The 14,967-nt window shown below is 39.5% G+C and overlaps 1 protein-coding gene across 1 annotated transcript in view; it reads left to right on the top strand.

Moving 5' to 3' along the window:
• LOC107043995 (uncharacterized protein KIAA1522) overlaps nucleotides 1-14,967 on the top strand; it is a 159,201-nt gene that overhangs the window by 142,678 nt on the left and 1,556 nt on the right. The window lies entirely within an intron of this gene.

Below are 14,967 nucleotides of genomic sequence, written 5' to 3'. Positions count from 1 at the left end.
CTAACAAACAAAAGAGAATTGAATACCATTCTATGAAACATGAATAAACGAATGATAATTGTCCAAATCATTTAGGTCAGGGGAAAATAGAGTAATTCTACTTTCTTAATATTGGGTTTACTAAGGTTTTCTTCGAACAAAGTTGATTAGAATTAGCAGCTAGAATTATGAGATTATCTCACATTTTTGACGTTAAGGATATCTTAAGGAGAATCTGAATGCAATATACTCAAAATGATGATTGATTTCTTCACTTTCAACAAATAACATTAATATCCAAATACAAAATTTCTGATATGAATGAAAAAGCTGTGATTCAATATTCCAAATGAAAAATTTTAATTTTTAATTTGGTTGCTGAAAACACGAGATGACAATATTCTATGCACGGAATTATATTGATGAGATGAACAACAGATTAATTGAATTACCGTGTGAACTAACTAAAAATTGACAACAGTATGGGTACGCACTTTTACCAGAGTATCAATAAACATTGAATTCTAGAAATTCACACTCTAAACTTTAAGAGTCTAAAGTATTCTAGAAGGAATTGTATTGTAATTATGATTAAAAGCTTATTCAGTGATAAGAAAATTCAACAGCTGATAAATTGGCCATAAGATTCCCATCGGTCGTATTGCTTATAGCAATGAAAATGATCATAAACAATCAACTGAAAAACAAATTTCAGCCACAAATTTTCAACAGCGTGATGTGAACTTCGCAATAGTTGCAGCTGCAGCAGAACCCACTTTCGTCGACGAATTACCAATCGCGAATGTCGAAAAAAAATGTGCACCTCATCACCACCAAGAATTCAATCCCCCACCCGAAACCCCACGAATAAAATATCCGTGGGATAAACAACTCCCCTCGAACAACCAATTTACCTCCAATTTACCTCATTACTTTTCACTTACAAGTCACAATCCATCGAAACAAACATGCCTCACAAGCATTTATTATCAACCCAATCCACATCTATATCCCTGCCCCCTGACATTTTCAACGTGTCGCACCCAGCCACCCACGACACTAAATGTCACAATGCTCTGAAATCCCCAACTAGAGAGACATTGATCGATGTCTCCTCCAACAAAGCAACAAACTCCAACATCCTCCCAATCGTGATGGAATTCCCTTTAAAATATCCTTATACGTAACATCAAACGTCTCTATAAAATAAAACGAAGTAGAAATAGAGGTCCCTGTCCCCCGTGTAACTGAACAAATGACCGACCAACGACGACACACACTCCTCTCGCGATACGAGATCTTCATTTTTATCCCCCTCCTCCTCATTCCCGCTCCCACCGTCAAAATATCTCAATTCTCAATCGTATTTTCCAAGAGCCGATTCCAATGACCACGCAGAACTGCCTCCCTTCAATTTTTCATGTTATGAATCGACATGAGCACAAACCGTGCTCACCCGAAGAAAAATATTCTGAAATCATTGAATTTGAATTGATGAAATCATTCATATTGAAATCCAGTTATGGTGTCACCCAATCACGGAGTGACTAGCCCATCCGATGAAATATTCAACGCCGTACGCATGCGCAATCTGCGCAGAAGGATGCGCAGTTGCGTCAAGAGTGAATCCACTTCATTCTGGCACTTGAGGCGGCGTCACTTGAAGAAAAAGGCGGTTTACGATGATTTTGGAATTCCCTTTTAAGATCCTTATCCGTAGCATCAAACGTCTCTATAAAATAAAACCAAAGAGAAATAAAAGTCCCTGTCCCCCGTATATCTGAACAAATGACCGACCAACGACGACACACACTCCTCTCGCGATACGAGATCTTCATTTTTATCCCCCTCCTCCCCATTCCCTCTCCCGCCGTCAAAATATCTCAATTCCCAATCGTATTTTCCAAGAGCCGATTCCAATGACCAAGCAGAACTGCCTCCCTTCAATTTCTCATGTTATGAATCGACGTGAGTACACACCGAGAGCCACTCCATTCCGCGAATGATCCCCGGAAGAAAAACAATCTGAAATAATTTAATTTAAATTAATGAAATCATTCGAAGTTATGGTGTCACTGAATCATTGGAGTGCATAGCCCCTGGGATGAAATACTCGGCGTAGTACGCATGCGCAATCGGCGCACAAGGATGCGCAGTTGCGTGAAGAGTGAATCCACTTCATTCTGGCACTTGAGGCGGCGTCACTCGAGGAAAAAGGCAGTTTACGATGATTTTGGAATTCCCTTTTAAGATCCTTATCCGTAGCATCAAACGTCTCTATAAAATAAAACCAAGGAGAAATAAAGACCCCTTTCCCTCGTGTATCTGAACAAATGACCGACCAACGACGACACACACTCCTCTCGCGATACGAGATCTTCATTTTTATCCCCCTCCTCCCCATTCCCTCTCCCCCCGTCAAAATATCTCAATTCCCAATCGTATTTTCCAAGAGCCGATTCCAATGACCAAGCAGAACTGCCTTCCTTCAATTTCTCATGTTATGAATCGACGTGAGTACACACCGAGAGCCACTCCATTCCGCGGATGATCCCCGGAAGAAAAAACACGAAAAAATAAATACAATCGCACGATGAGAAAAGAAACATCGTGCAAAAGCAAAACAACACCGAAGCCTAAACAGACAAAAGGCCGATCCATTATTGTCCCGTATACCTCAGCGACAGGAATGGTTCGAACTACGGGACCCCTTTACCTTATGGTGGCGAAACAACGTGTAACACGTGGCAGTATCTTGTATCGAGGAGGCAAAAGTCAGAGAACCCGTGTGCGCTTCCCCGCTGGTAGCCACCACTGTTCCATCCTTCTTTTGCCCTATGCGCTTTAAAGCAAATGTTCAACGACGCATCGCTCCGGGTGGAGGTGGAGGAGTGAAACAGTGGCGGCGAGGTGCAGTAACATTCGGAGCGGGGGGGGGGGGGGGGAGAGGAACGGGGGCAGGACCGTGTCGAGTCGGAGTCCTCCCGGCATGCCTACAAGAGTAGATATCCGTACGATAACTCCACCACGGAGGTCTACTGCGGCCACCATAAACTCGAAGGTTTTCCCCGCGTCGCTCCCTCCACCCCGGGAGCCGCTGTTACGGACTATTGTACTGGAATCTTTCGGGGTCGAACGAGGTCACTGCAAGGCCTCCGGAGAGGCCGTCGATGGACACTTTCCCCTGGGTCGCTGGGGGGTTTCGCTGGAGACGGTGAGCGTGGGGTTCTGTTAATTTTTTGAATTATTTTCTCTGAACGACTGGCGGATAACATCGAGCCGCAACTCTTTGACGAAATTAATTATTTAATCAGCTCTGAAACTACGGGAAGTGGACACCATTTCGAAATCATATCGAGCGCTCGACGCAGTGCGCATGCGCAAGCTGCGCAGAGGGATGCGCAGATGCGTCATGAGTGAATCCACTTCATTTTGACGCTTGTGCGGGCATCCCTGGGGTAAAAAGGAATTTGGGATAATTTCCAATCGGTTGGAAACAGAATGATGCGCGAATAAGGTTTGGAATCATCCTCTTTCACTGAAGATATCAATATCAGCGATTGTCAACTTGAAATTTTGGAATGAATTTCCAAAAGAAGTAGCCGGGACTCGAGCCCGGATTTCTCTCCTCAAAAATCCGAGCCCGGGGTCGGCGGAAAACTTCTATCATTTGATTTTTTTTATCAGTATTCTCTAATTTATTCGTCCTGTCCCGTGTGACAGTTGACTCGAGCTATAAATACTCCAATAAAGGAATGAGAGCTGTGGGCGAGTTAGTAGGGAGAGACACTGACTCGTGTCGCACATGTAATTGAAGGCGTCCGTGCGTGAAGGTGTTAATCTCACTTTAGTCTAACTTGAGTCGCTATCTACCATTGGCACTCGGACAACCCTTTTTCCAATTTCTCTCTTTGATTTTTTTTCTATTTTTATTCCAAAGGAGTTCAACATGCACGCGATATGTTACATCTCACGCATGAATACGTGAATAATGCTGTATATTTTCCTCAGAAAATTTACAATTTTTCGTTTAATGCATTTCAAAGATTCCTTCATTATAAATTAGACGAAGATAAATTGCTTTGAGAGCCTTTTTCTGACAAAATATGAGGATGCGCGCGCAGAAATGAGGTCAAGTTGCCTTCCCCACACCCCTTGCGGCATTGTGACGTCATCAGAGCGTCTCAAACAACTTTTTAACGCTTAATTACAATGAAATAAACAATTTTCTCCGCTATCTTCGTGGAAAAATATCCCAATGGGGTCACCAACTCAAAATTATTAAATCAGGAAATCATAAAACATTGTATAGCTTTTACAGTGGCGAGATAATACAAAGATTTTCATCTTTATGAAGGGGCGATACTATTCGTTGAAAAACCAGAGAGGGGGCATAACAAGTCATTGAGTGAAACATAAAAGTTTAACGAGCGGCGTTGTGAAGCTAATTGAAGAGGCAGAGTCGACGATATCGTAGCTTCGCGCATGCATTTCAGATAAAAAAAAAAAATAAAAAAAGAAAGAAAGCACGCACAAATAAATGGCGGAGGAAAAGAAATATACGACTCTTTCCCACTCTATTTAACATGCACACACGAAGATGCCTCTTTGAGACAGTCTCTGACCCCCACCACCCCTCCCCTCCCCCTGCCCCTCGCCGCCTATTGACTGGACTCGTTTCAAGAGTCAATCACTTTTATCGCCACGATCGATGAGGGACTACCACCGCAGTCTGTGAACGCAAATGATCGGGAGTGGACCCCTGTGCGTATGCCACCCCTCTTCTCCCCCCCCCCGTGCCCCCCTGAGAAATTGCCTGATGACTGTGAATTGAAGGAGGAAGACCGACCCTTAATGGTCTCCAAAAGGCGATCACTTGGAATTTTCTGGAGATTCAAGCGGGCTATTAATCTTAGTGAGTTCAATGATCTCGGAGTTTATTTCCAGGACAATTAGAAAGAGAGATAAGTGAAGTGGTTGAGGAGGAAATGGGGGGTTATTGAGATTCAGTAGTGATGTAAAATGTAATGCGCTGAGAGAAAAAGGAACGAGTTCTCAAACAAATCGAGTAAAAAAATCACTAGTTGAAAATTAAGAGAGATGAACGTGATCCATCTCAGCACGTGGGGGTAATTTGTGCCGAAACTGTAAAATTTATCTTGTATTCCATAAAAAATTATCCCAGTGATCGTGAATGATTGCTCAATATAAAAAAAATTCCTCCAGAAAGAGGTATGTTTTTATTGAATTATACTTCGCTCCACGATTACCTTTCGTACAGTAAAATTCGCCACAATTTTCTAGGTCCCATTTTTTATCCAACTTTTCTCTCCATGTAGTGTTTTCTTGGGGAAAGAACTGAATAAGACCTTATTAAACCCCAAAATTAAGTTAGATCCATTTAAATTGGAATTTCAAAACAGAGCACTTTGATTAATTCCACCGAGTTATGCCTTTTCTTCTAGATGTAGAGATACAGATGGAGAGTCGTTGGTGTTTGTATTCGGCTACTGCGCCACCTTGCGGTGGCGTCTCTATACTCAGGTTGTCATAACCTCCCTAATTGACATTTCATACCCAATAAATTTTCCTGAAATACAAAACTAGTGATGAGTGGATTTTAATATTATTGTAATCATGACTGAAAAATTCTCCTGACACTCCGAACAGTTGCAATTTCACCCCTTGAATCCACCTGTCCAATGGTCTCAAACCCATGACCTTCACATGGGTGTAAGAAAAAAAAATACCCTACCGGTTTTGAAAATTTTACTCCACAGGAAGATAATTTTTGCATCCGTAGATGTGTTGTTTTACCGAAAGAATCGAAAAATATCTTCCACAAATAGTTATTTTTTCATTGAATTACGTTTCGGTCCACGATGACCTTTCATACAGTAAAATTTGCCACGATTTTCTAGGTAATTTTTCTGCAAACTGAATAAGACCGTATTAAACCACAAAATTAAGTTAGATCCATTTAAATTGGAATTTCAAAACAGAGCACTTTGATTCATTCCCCCGAGTTATGCCTTTTCTTCTAGATGTAGAGATACAGATGGAGAGTCGTTGGTGTTTGTATTCGGCTACTGCGCCACCTTGCGGTGGCGTCTCTATACTCAGGTTGTCATAATCTTCCTAATTGACATCTCATACCCAATAAATTTTCTTGAAATACAAAACTAGTGATGAGTGGATTTCAATATTATTGTAATCATGACTGAAAAATTCTCCTGACACTCCGAATAGTTGCAATTTCACCCCTTGAATCCACCTGTCCAATGGCCTCAAACCCATGACCTTCAGATGGGTGCAAGAAAAAAAATACCCTACCGGCGTGGAAAATTTTACTGTACAGGAGGATAATTTTTGCATCCATAGATGTGTTTTTCACCGAAAGAATCGTAAAATATCATCCACAAACAGTTATTTTTTCATTGAATTACATTTCGCTCCACGATCATTTTTCGTACAGTAAAATTTGCCACGATTTTCTAGGTAATTTTTATCCAACTTTTCTCTCCGTATACGATACAAGAATATCGAGTAAAACAGGTGTTCATTCTCCCCCAGGAGCCCATATAAAAAACCAAAGACAAAAATCAATAGAAATCGACAAAACTATCGTGATCTGTTGCGGCGCACCTCCATGAGGATCTCACGTACATTTTGATAGTCCATTTCAGTCGAGAATTCACAACGAATGTGGGAAAAATCTCGGAGAAGGTGCAGAAAGCGCCCATTGCGTCATGCACGAATTATCTGACACGGATATGCACCAGAAATCTCGACGCGGAGCGAAATAAAAAATTGTGTATTCCATTTCCACTGATTTTCGTTGTGGAATAAGTCATGGAGTCGTGACAACGCGAGTGAAGGTCTAACGTCCCATGCCAACGGTTCCTCTCCGCCGGATGGACTAAATAACATTCAAATTTCGGTGTTTTTTTCATTAAAAGTGAGGCATCCGCCATTGGGAACAGCGATTTCGACGCTATTCAGCAGTAAAAATCGGGAGATCCATTTTTTCGTGGGACCCACGAGTGGAGGTACGAGATGCAACGAGTGATACTGAAACAAACATTATGATTTGCGAGGCATGTCGAATCGACTGTGGATTTATCGATTCACCGGTTTATCTCACCCGGTAAGAACGTTAATGGGGAATTACCGGGACTCGTCACATTTATCACCCGACTAATCCACTGATAGAGAGCCCACCCCCCTCATACCCAACGAGGCGCTGCTATTTTCAATCGATAAAACGCGGTTGTGAATTTTTTTTGCCCCTTATTTTATCACTTTTCTGAGTCATTAGCATACCGGGCATTCTCGGGATTTCACTCGGGAGTTGATTGGTTTTTTAATGAGAAATAGCATTGTTGAAATGCTTTGGAATATTTTTTTTGAGAGTAGTAGAAGCTGAAGGGATATATTCGCTAGAGGGAATAATTGGATATTTGAGTTAAATTACTCATTAATTTTTGTATTTTTCTATTCAACAAGTTCATTTGGACAGAGACAATGTACAGTTTGCCCTCCTTACTTTTTCTGCTCCCGCTCTTCACCATCGATCTTCCTTATACTTATCCAATAACAGTTGATTCATAAAAATAACAGATGACAGACTTAAACGAAATAAATAAAAATGATAAAACGGGAGAATGAGGTGGAGAGATCGAGGAGGATGCCGATAAACGCGATTAGTAATGAGAGAATTAAAAAAAATAATAATGGTGAGAAAGGGAGAATGGAAGGACATATGTAAAACACTGCATTATCACAAAATAGCTGTAATTATTCAGCTGTACATTTTTTTTCATTTGTTTAATCTCTCTTTCCCACCCTATTTCCTATATAACTTTTTCTGCTTAAGTTTTCACATGAAAAAACTGATGTACCGTGACTCGATAAGTATTTACCTTTCATAAATTGTGCATCATTTATCGTTTTAAGATGCTAACATAACAATCCTACAACTGTTTTTCCTTCGTAAGAGTAATGATATAAATAAACATGTTTAAGCAGTATGTACAGTGATTCTTTAAGTAAAAGCCGCTAGTCCGTAACTCGCAAAAAATATGTATTTTCAATAAAATAAAGAACCATGCAATATATTCAGTAGTAGAGTGGTGAAATGAGGCACGGCACCGAGAAGAATGATTTTTTTGCCAAAATATTTTTCACTCGTCCCATCGAAAGGGAATTCATTTATGAAACAAGAAAAAATGTTCTTCAATGGAAATATCTTTGATTCGAGGCTCAAAAACTGTCGGATGGATTGATGCAAGAACGCAATTACTAGAAATCATGCCGTACAATTTCATACTGATACTATAGAATATTATGCTAAGGAAATCCACATTTTCATACAGACATCTCGGACTGAATTAATCATCTGATTAATAATTATTTAACCACTCCATCAATGAATCATATTTCCACGATTGTTCAGAGTTTTGAAACCTTCAGATTTTCAAATCTTTGTACAATTCCTTTCCGACTACCCGGAGACCCAATGAAAAAGTCGTACGAGTACAAAAATATGTATCGGCGTGTTATTACCTTTAATTATCAGTTTAAACCAGCTTTTGTTATCTAAAAATACTACTCGGAGAACGAGTTGCTCTCTTTGTGCACAAATTCCTTCTTTTTTCATAAAATTGCATAGTCTCTGCCTCTAGTTACAGACTAACTTGCTACATCTGTTATGTTGAATACAATGAGATAACGGTTAACTTACTAAATAAATAAAAATTGTTACAAGTTGGAAAACTGTGAATGTCCAAACTCTTCAGACAATTACAATTAGCAAAATTGACATTTCCAGATTTCATTGGAATTCTCTAATTGTCGAAATTCACCAAATAATTTTCTCCATGAAAAATTAAATAAGATAAGTATGCGCCGCCTAACGGGAGAAAAATCGATCAGAAAAATTATTTCCATCACAATTTATCTATAAAAAAATTGTATTCCGGTTGAAGATGATCACCCGAGACACATCGATTGCGTTCTAGATCGTCTGTTTTGCCAGCCCCACAAGGCATCAACGTACGGTTTCTGCATCCGGTGCGACAGCGTTACCTTCATTACCCCATGTGAAAACCTGTTAGTTATGCTAATACCGTCTTATAAACCCTTCATTACCGTTGATGAGCAATTAATACGCTCATTGGAGAGGGATCGAGTGCATATAGTCTCAATGTCCCAGCATAGCACGACACAACGACTCGCCCATTGACATTGGTGATATTATTTATTATCGAATGCGGTGCAGTCGTAATTCCCGGTAATTCATTTACGCCGATCAATTACTGCTGTGTACACTGAGATGAAAGTTGAATAAAAATTACCTAGAAAATCGTGGCAAATGTTACTGTACGAAAGGTAATCGTGCAGCGAAGTGTAATAATTCAATGAAAAAATACCTGTTTGCGGAGGATATTTTAAAATTCGTTCGGTAAAAGACATATCTATGAATGCAAAAATTATCCTCCTGTACAGTAAAATTTCCCACAGCGGTAGGGTATTTTTTTCTTGCACCCATCTGAAGGTCATGGGCGTGAGGCCATTGGATAGGTGGATTCAAGGGGTGAAATCGCAACTATTCGGAGTGGCAGGAGAATTTTTCAGTCATGATTACAATAATATTAAAATTCACTCAACACTAGTTTTGTATTTCATGAAAATTTATTGGGTATGAGATGTCAATTAGGGAGGTTGTGACAACCTGAGTATAGAGACGCCACCGCAAGGCGGCGCAGTAGCCGAATACAAACACCAACGACTCTCCATCTGTATCTCTACATCTAGAAGAAAAGACGGAACTCGGGGGAATGATTCAAAGAGGTCTATCTTGGAATTCTAATTTAAATGGATCTAACTCAATTTTGTGGTTTAATAAGGTCTTATTCAGTTCCTTCCGCAAGAAAACACTACAGGGAGAGAAAAGTTGGATAAAAATTATTTAGAACATTGTGGCAAATTTTATTGAAAAAAGGTAATCATGGAGCGAAATGTAATTCAATGAAAAAATACCTGTTTGTGGAGGATATTTTAAAATTCGTTTAGTAAAGAAACACATCTATGGATGCAAAAATTATCCTCTCGTGCAGTAAAATTTCCCACACCGGTAGAGTATTTTTTTTCTTGCACCCATCTGAAGGTCATGGGCTTGAGGCCATTGGACAGGTGGATTCAAGGGGTGAAACTGTAACTAGTCGGAGTGACAGGAGAATTTTTCAGTCATCATTATAATAATATTAAAATTCACTCATCATTAGTTTTGTATTTCAAGAAAATTTATTGGGTATGAGATGTCAATTAGGGAGGTTGTGACAACCTGAGTATAGAGACGCCACCGCAAGGCGGCGCAGTAGCCGAATACAAACACCAACGACTCTCCATCTGTATCTCTACATCTAGAAGAAAAGACGGAACTCGGGGGAATGATTCAAAGAGGTCTATCTTGGAATTCTAATTTAAATGGATCTAACTCAATTTTGTGGTTTAATAAGGTCTTATTCAGTTCCTTCCGCAAGAAAACACTCCACGGAGAGAAAAATTGAACATGGAAAATTAATTTTTTTATTCATTTCCTCCGGGAAAATAATGTGGGACTGCGCGATGCAAAAGTGATACCACAAGTGGTCTCAATTGCGTTCGAGGGACGCGCCAGTGGAGCGCTGCGGAACGACCTCGATAGGGCGTGGCGGGTCATTCGATTCACATTGATGTGAAAAAATGAGATAAAGAGCGTTTTACTACGTCTTTCAAGCGGTTTATGGCGGTTTTTGTTGGGACACTTCCTTGTGTTTTACTTACGATAGTTACGATGGAGTTCAGCGATCCGAGGAGATTCTTTACCCTCCAGTTACTGTTCTACAATATCCAGTTCTAACGATCGCAGGCCACCCCGCGGGTCAGGAATTCAACACGGGAAATGGTGGGGGAGAACTGTTATTTTTCTTGTCTCCAGGATTTTTCAGTTCCCGAAGGGATGATTTTTTATCGTCCCTTCCGCTACATCAAAAGTGCGACTTATTGCTTTGTTTTGCGTAAAATAATTAAAATTCTCTGAATAAAATTAATTTCTTCTGCCACTGCACTCACTTCACTATTGTTTTTCATCACTAAATTTCAATTTCTCATTCTCTCTTTCCCAAAATCAGTCAAAATTAATCTCTGCGCATTTCGAAGTCCTGCTGCCCTCTCAACTATGGACTTTCTCACTGAAAAAATTCCCGGAATTGTATAAAAATTTCACTAAATCCGGTTTCGCCCCATCAGAATATTATTTCAATATCTTGAACTTGGACCTTCAAACCCGAAAAACATTCGGGTGCAGCCGTGAATTTACGACGGGCGTCATGGATCGCACAGCTGCAGTCGGTTGCCACACGAATATATATCATCTTCGTGTTGCACCGCAGGCGACCAGCGAAGAATAAGACAACCTGTATTTTCACCTCTCGCATCCCCCTTCAGTTTTAAAATGCCCCCATCACCCAGACAGTGCACTTTTTCTCGAGTATCAGCATCAATTATATCCTTCCTCAAACACGTTATTAGTCCCGCATATACATATTCCGCTCGTACATTTGCACATTACAATTAAAGAAATAAAAATCGAGGGGTTGAATGATAATTGATAGTGTAGTCCAGTTGGAACATTCGATTTTTCAAAAAATATTTTCAATTCGTGCATAAAATTTCCATTATCTCGTTGAAAAACTGAGAAAATTTTAACTGAATACAGTCGAGGCTTTATATAAGACACTCTCGGCACTTTTATCGCCTCCCGAATGTTTAGTTCCGTGGGCTTCTTATAAGATACCTATGACCTCGATAATTTTTCAACGGGAAAAGAGTGATTATAAGGATCAAACGGAGTTGAGGGTCAAACGGGAGGGACGAACGAAGTGATCATAAGGGTCAAATGAACTTAAGGGTCAAGAGTTCAAACGTGAGAGTCAAATGAAGTAATCAGAAGGGTTAAACGATCCCAAGGGTCACCTCTTTTCTTCGACGCTCGAATTATTAAAATGATGACGCAGAATTATCTTAATAGAATAAAACCTAATTAAACTTCAATTAATTTACGTACTTTCAATAATTTGTACTTCAGCTGTCCAGAAGTGATTACTCTCAAGTCCCCCAACAATCCCCCAACATCAGCTGCCATTCTATCACGCGGGGTTATGTTTAGACAGAAAAGGGAACGCGGGCCATACGCATTCAAAACATTAAACTCGTATAAATTGATTAGTTATCAATATCCATTCAGTAAAAATGAATATTCCATAGAATTCGGGCGCAACGAGCGAGGTATCTTATTTCGAACCGCTGATCCCGATTTTTCTCCTCTCTATAAGCGCGCGTAGTGGTGGTGCACGGATTCCCGCAATTCCACTCTCCTACTGTCCCTAAGGTATCTCATATAAAGCCTCGACTGTAGTTTTTTCTCTCCGTGTAGTGATGAAAGTCCTTTGAAAATTAATAAATCCTACATTTACTTCACTTAAAATACTTTAATTACATTACGTAATGAATTAATTAATTCCAAATGACTTCCCTATGAGAATGAAACAAAGTTTATTCAATTGAAATGAAGTATTTCTCTGGAGGCAGAAAAATTTCATCCGACTTTGAAAATCAAAAATAATCCCATCGCTCCTCGTGTATCGACAAACCCCGAGACCATTACAAAACTCACTGATCATCCTCCAGGTCATGTATCTATCCTTTAAACGTCCCTTCATCCCCATAAATACACAAATTAGTATATGCATAAGTCGACTCACTCTGCATAATACACGTATGCGTTTTACGATGCCAAAAGGAGCCGCTGCGTGCTGTTACCTCGTTTAAAACGATATACCACACGACCTGGGGGAGGTATAACATTGTTAATACCTCCCCGTTATTTAAAACAAGCGCCGGATACCTCCTCCCCCTCTCCACGACGATAACTCCGGTTTCTCCATTTCATAATTCACATTTTACAAATTAAAAAGTGGAAGTAACGGTGGAGATCGCTTTTTTTCGTCCTCTGGTGATTTTTTATCAATTATTTTAGATGTTTTTTCATGTTCACGCCATTATTTTATGAAATGATATTCAATCCAATTTTTTGTGTTAGAGCCAACCCAAAAATTGGAAAATTGTCTTTTTCTTCATTCTTTCTCGAAGTTTTCTTAAAACGGATCAATCGAATTTCATTAATTTTTTCATTAACACAGACTTTAATAAGTTCAATTCATTGACACCAGTTAAAATTCAATTTTTCATACAGATTCAAAAAAATTGACATTTTTCCAAAAATCGATTTTTTAACGATCACTCAAAAAATTGTCATCAAAATGGAATTAGTCACGGCTCAAAAAATTGATAACAATACCCCCTTGATTCTATCAGAATATGATGGGGGTTTATGTGATTTGAAAGAGAAAATCGGTTTTTTCATCACGCTGTGACGAAAAGTGAACTTTTCGGCACGCTCAGCTCGTGGGATTATATCACTCGCCTTCGGCTCGTGATATAAACCTCCCACTCGCCAAAAAACACTTTTTTGCACTCGTTACGAAATATACTATTTCATGATTACTGAAAGAATCATCACTAATAGAAATTAAATCAGGGCTTGAAAGGTATATTTCAATGGCTTCTTAATCAAGTCGAAAAATGGTGAGAACAGCATCATTGCTTATCAAGTTACACAATACCGTCATGAGCTTTTTATATAAAAATCCCTATCTCTATTAAACTCAGGTACCAGTCTATTATGTTGAATACTCATTCATATTGATATATGATCCCGACTAACTTCTGACAGAACCTGGGTTAAACTCTGGCTAAATCCTGAATAAACCCTGATTAAATCCCGGCTGTACACTGATTAACCCTTGATTGAACCTTGATTAAACCCGGACTGAGAACGAATTAGAGTCTTGAGAGGGTGTGAATACATAATTATTTGACAGAAAGAAATAATACGAAAAATTTTGATGACATTCCAATTGATGATAGTACTATGACACGAAAAAATAGAAGAAGAGAATAGTGAAATACGAATTTAAAAAAAGAGAACCCATTCGAAAGACTGCAATTGTCCACTCATTTTTTGTTGCCTTTTATTTTTTATTTTATACTATTTGAGCCAACCCTGAGCACATTTGCCTTATCTCCTGTTAAAAATAAAAAATATTACTAAAACCCAAAAAAATTCCAATACATTTCACGAATCAAAACCAAAAATGAACGTTAAAAACAATTTTTCCGCCCCCTGGCCACGTTTATGACTATTATTCACGTTATTTTCGTGACGATAATCGCCAGGATGGAAGACACTCTTTCGGATGTATGATGAGCACGCGTGCGGTTCTGAAAGAGTCCCGGGGAAGACCGGTTGTACCCCATTGCGTGCACAAGTCGCATTACAACTGGAATATTTCATTCATAAGAGTGTGGCTTGTATTCCACGAAGTATGGCAAACCATATTCAACCTTACCACTGGCAATTACCCCTCGAAGTACTGAATGAAATTTTTTTTCACTCCATCTGTTCTCTCCGAGGAGCTGAAGATGGGAAAAAAGGAGAATTCAGACCCTGAGCTGACAGGATGAATCAAAAATAAATCTCGCAACCTGTTGCATCCTGTGGGCTTAACTCCTATCATCTCTGGCATTCGGTGAGGCCCTTACCTCGTTGACCCCCGGTATCGCAATAGCAATTGCAATTAATTAATGAGATCACGGTTCCTCAACAACTCGAGAGAGATATGTATATATTACTGACAATGACAAGGATAAATCAGAGAACTAATATAATAATTATGGGGATTACTGCGCTGTTTATGACTGCCACGGTGGAAAAATTGAATAACTGGGGGATTCTTAATGTCTGTGAATGTACGGGTTTCAGATAATCTGACACACCTAGTGAAAGGTTCCTCGAATGTTATTGTGCGGAGACCGGGGGGGGGG

The sequence above is a fragment of the Diachasma alloeum genome, unplaced genomic scaffold (assembly GCF_001412515.2).
Source record: "Diachasma alloeum isolate Michigan unplaced genomic scaffold, Dall2.0 Dall_scaffold_00180, whole genome shotgun sequence".
Taxonomy (NCBI): Eukaryota; Metazoa; Arthropoda; class Insecta; order Hymenoptera; family Braconidae; genus Diachasma; species Diachasma alloeum.
Note: the sequence above shows the minus strand (reverse complement) of the source record. Positions and strands in the feature narration are given on the sequence as shown.